This window comes from Muscardinus avellanarius (genome assembly GCF_963383645.1).
Source record: "Muscardinus avellanarius genome assembly, chromosome: 1".
In the NCBI taxonomy this organism is placed as follows: Eukaryota; Metazoa; Chordata; class Mammalia; order Rodentia; family Gliridae; genus Muscardinus; species Muscardinus avellanarius.
In genome coordinates, this window is record NC_137786.1 from 221,345,996 (window position 1) to 221,351,261 (window position 5,266).

The window sequence follows — 5,266 nt, forward strand, 5'->3', positions numbered from 1 at the left end:
ACAGGGTTACACGGCAAAATGGACAGTCTTCAAGTGTATTCTGAAGACCTCCACTTAGTTTAATAAAGATCCAACCACAGTCTAGAAACTGCGTGATCAAGTGAAATAACCAAGTCATTACCTGTCAGGCTTAAGTGAGGAAAGCAACTTACTACAAGTAGAAAATAATCCCATTAAATCAAATACATGCAGAGGAGGAAAGAAAGCTTTCAAGTGATGCATCAATGGCATTGTGAGTGGTTTTTAAAAATTATTTTTACTTACCTTTATTTTCTTCGCCCAGCAAGTATGGAGTGCTTATTAAGAATAACTAGTTAAAAACCTAGTATTTTTCTTCCTTGGCTCAAAAAAAAAAAAAAAGCTCCAACACATTTAAAAATATGTCAGTTGCTGTGCGTGGTGGCCCACACTTGTAATTCCAGCATTCTGGAGGCTGACAAGAGGATTGTGGTTCATGGCCAGCCTCAGCTACTTGGTGAGGTCCTTTGCAACGCAGTGAGACCCTATTCAGGGTAATGAAGAATAGGGCTGGAGGTATAGCTTGGAGGTAAACTGCCCCTGGGTTCCATCCCCAGTACTGCAAAAAAAATATATATATATATATATTTTTTTTTCTTTATTTATTTATTTTATTGGTGCACTGTATTCATACATCATAGTGGGATACAAACTTTTGTAGACATACATGCACACATCGCCCAGTCAGCCCCCACCTGATCCCCACCCCATTCTCTCCCCATCCCCCCCTCCCATGCTTGGCTTAGTGGTTGACATCTAGTATTATAGCAATTTATCCAAAATTAAAAATGATAATCTCACATAACAGTTTCATTTGTCTGATATCAAGCTTTTGATGACTTAAAGATAACATTTCAATATTTCTTTTTACTTTCTTTCTTACCAGAGAATATTTTTTTCTATTTTTTTTAGGTGAAACTATCATATATTTATATATTTATTTTTCAGAAAAAAACTCTATCCTAATATGGAACATGGACTCTAGATACCCAAAACGATCTTGAAAAAGAACAACACTAGAAGATATATATTTTCTGATTTCAAACCATATAAAGCTACAATAATTGAAACAGTGTAGTACTATTCTAAAGGATATATATCTAAAAGATATATAAACCATTGGAGTTAAATAAAAGCCTAGAGCTAAATTCTTCCCTATATTGTCAAGTTATTTTTGACAAGGTTTCCACGAACATTTGGTGGTAGAAATAATAATATTTTAACTAAATATTGTTGAAACATAATAATTACATGGAAAAGAATAAAGTTGGACCCTTACCTAATCCCATATACAAATATTAACTAAAAATAGATAAAAGACCTAAATATAAATCTTAAGACTATAAACTTTTAGGAGAAAATCTGGGTCATAAAACCTCACAACACTGAAATTGGCAGTGATTTCTTGGATATGATTTCAATGGCACAGGCAACAGAAGAGTATACAAACTCCCTAAAAAATAAAAAAATATTGTATATCCAAAGACAATGTAAACAGAGTTAACAGTTACTAATAGAATGGGATAAAATATTTCCAAATGCTATATCTGAAGGTATATTAATATTCCAACTAGAAATCCTAAAAATTAACAACAATAAAGGCAAACAATACCATTTAGAGATAGGTAAAAGACTAACATAAGTAATGAATCTCCACAGATAACCAATCTTAGTTGACTGTTGGATGGAAACTCTTGTTTCTCTGGTTCTGGTGTGTGTTACCTATTTCTTCTTTGTAGTTAATCTCTTTGAGTATTTTCTCTAGTGCTGGTTTTGAAGACAAAAATTCCTTCAGTTTCTGTTTGTCATGGAAGCTTCTTATTTCTCCATCTAATTTGATAGAAAGTTTTGCTGGGTAGGAAATTTTTGGCTGGAAGTTGTTTTCTTTCAGAGTTTGGAATATGTTACTCCAAGCCCTTCTGGCTCTCATGACTTGGTTTGGGAAGTCTGGAGTGATTCTAATTGGTTTGCCTCTGAATGTCACTTGGCCCTTTGTTTTTGTTGCCTTTAAGATTCTCTGCTTGGCTTCCACATTGGTCATTTTGACAATTATATGGCGTGGGGATCCTCTTCTCCGATCCTGTCTAAAGGGAGTTCTATAAGTTTCCTGGACCTGTGTATCAACCTCTTGCTCTATGTTTGGAAAATTTTCTGCTATTACTTCCTTGAAGAGATTGTTGATCCCTTTGGTTTCACTTTCTTTTCCCTCCTCTATTCCAATTATTCTTAGGTTAGCTCTCTTAAAATGGGCCCATATTTCTTCAAGATCAGATTCCTGCTGTCGGATATTTTTTCCTAGATTAGAAACTATGCGTTCATTTTTGGAATGATCATCTTCTAAGAGCGAGATTCTGTTCTCTATGTGGTCTAATCGGTTGTTTGTGCTTCGAATTGAGGCCTTTACTTCATTAATTGCATCCTTTATCTCTTTTTGGCTCTCTCTGAGTTCTTTTCGAAGCACCTCTATTATTTCTACAGTTATTTTCCTGACTTGATCTTCTAGAAATCTCTGATTTTCTGTTTTATCGGGTTCTGATGTTGTGGGGTTGTGGGCATTCATTGCTCCAGTATTATTCCTCTTTCCCATGATTTCGGAAGTTAGTGCCTTCTGTGGGTTCTTCCCTTGGGTCACTATGACTTCACTTAAGGTGTTCTGGATCTCGAGTCAGTAGTATCTCAGACCCCACTACTCCTTTACTGGGTTGTATCACAGAGTCTCTGACCCAGAGAGTCGATAGAGGCTGCTTTAGACTGTGGGGGGGGGGTGCCAGGTTGCACGTTCTCCTATGGTGTGATATCTCTGCCACCGCCCCTCCCCCACTGGGTCAAGTCCCAGGGAGTACAGTACTGTGATTTCTCCTCTGTGGCCCGCAATTTGACTCACTGTTCTTGATGTAGCTGTACTGGATTCGGTGAATTCTCTGCTGCTGCTGCCGCCGGTGGCAATATGGCGCCACTGCCATGCCCTCAGCCGTGAGGCTGGCGTATTTCTTCTTGGTTTTGATTTCCACTCTGAATCCCTGCGGCGTGTGCTGAGCTCAGCCACTGGGAGCTTTAGATTTTACCTGTGGTGAGAAATCCCGCCTGGCTGTTCCGCAGCGGCTCACCTCGGCTTGCTGTAGCCGTCCGGTGAATTTGCCGCTGCCGCCAGCAGTATGGCACTGCTGCTGCGTCCTCGGGCGTGAAGCCAGTTATCTCCTCTGTGGCTCTGAGCTCTGTTCTCAGTCAGTCCGCTTTCTCTCTGGAGCCTGGTGATTTTTTTGTTTCTCTGGTGATGGTGTTTTCTGGCTATGAAAGGCGCTGATTTTGTGGTAATGGAGATTGGTTGTTAGCGGGACTCTTAAGCCCCGCTTTTCTCGGTCGCCATCTTCCCGGAAGTCTCTCCTTTTTTTTTCAGTCAAGACAGGCATTTTTTTTTTCAGTCAAGATAGGCATGGTGGTGCACACTTGTAATCTCAGTACTTGGTAGGCTGAGACAGAAGGATCGCAGGTTCCTGGCCAGCCTCAGCTACTTAGGTCCTCCAAAACTTAGTGAGACCCTATTTCAAAATAAAGAGTAAAGAATAAAAAATAGGGCTGGGGGTGTAACTCAGAGGTAGAATGATCTTGGCTTCAATCTCCAGTACCATTCACACACACACACACACACACAAAAGAAATAGGAAAAATATATCATGAGCCTGAACTGTCTTACCACTCTGTTTTGAATACCACGTCTTTCTAGAAGTTTGTTAAAAATGAGTTTTTTTTTTTTTTTTTTTGTGTGTGTGTGGTACTGAGGGTGGAACCCAGGGCCTTTTCTACCTGTGGGCTATACTCCCAGACCTGTTTTATACTTTGTTTGGAAACAAGGTCTCACTAAGTTGCTGAGGCTGGCTTCGAACCTGTGTGATCCTCCTGTCTCCACTATGGCATGCACCACTGTGCCCCGCTAAAAACGAGATTTTGATGCTAGATTGAGCTGCAGTTGTAAGAAACAAGGGACTGCCTTTGGCTTCTGGCTGAGTGTGGGCCTCCTAGGCATCTGGGGAGCAGAAGGAAGGAGGAAGGAGAATAGAGGGGGTTTAGGTTCCTGTCCTCCAGTCCTGGCAGCCCTCGGTCCTTTCTGGAAGTTCATAGGTCCCTTTGGGGCGGACTGCGGAAGATCTCTGTGGGATCTCCGGGCTTCACTTTGTCCCATCAATGTAGATGAGATCTCCCCACCCGAAAGTTGAGCAGTGGTCAGCGATTTTCACTCCTTACCACGAGATGGCGCCAGAGGACCGGGCTGAAGAAACAATTCTTGGTCAGACTGAGAAAAGCCAGAAAACAGGGTTGGAAAAGGATCCAGGAAGTCGCTAAGGGAGCTCAAACTTCACCAATGGGGCTTGCGTAGTGCCTGCAGTTGGCAACATTTTCCTTATGATTTATGAAATATGTTTATGGTAAAAGAATTAGGTAATTCAGAATTGGAGGGGGGAATCCCATGGGGTCACCAGCCAACAGAGACCAGCCATCTCATGTTCACCTGTGTGCCCCTCTCCTTCTGGCCCGTGTTACCAGAAGAATGCAGCAGCAAGGATGATCTCTCACCTCTGGGATCGGGTGGTCCCCCACCCCATCGGTGTGTGTGTGTGTGTGTGTGTGTGTGTGTGTGTGTGTGTGTGTTTAGGGGGTGGGATACTGGAAATCGAACCATAGACATTCCACCTCTAAGCTACATCCCCAGCCCTATTTTATTTCTTTATTTTCTAACAGGGTCTCACTAAGTTGCTGAGGGTCTTGTAAGTTGCTGAGGCTGGCTGTGAACCTGAGATCCTCTTGTCTCAGCCTCCCAAGTGCTGGAATTACAGGTGTACACCACCACGCCCGGCTCTGCCTTCTTTTGCTGTTGAGGACCCCCAGCTGAGATGTCCTGAGCAGACCTAGGAGAGGCCTGAACTTTCTGCCTACAGCCACACCAGTGGGCTTAGAAGCAGCTCGGCGCCGGGAGTGGTGGCGAAGGCTTGTGATCCCTGCGCTTGGGAGGCTGAGACAGGAGCATTGCACAGGTTCGAAGCCAGCCTCAGCTACTTAGTGAGGCTCCCAGCAACTTAGTGAGACACTGTTTCCAAATAAAAAAATATAAAATAGGTCTGGGAGTATAGTCTGGAGGTAGAAAGCCTCTGGGTTCCACCCCCCAGTACCACCACCAAAAACAAAAACAAAAACAAAAACAAAACAACAAAACCAAAAAGCGAACAAAAAAAAGAAGCAGCTCAGCAACCCG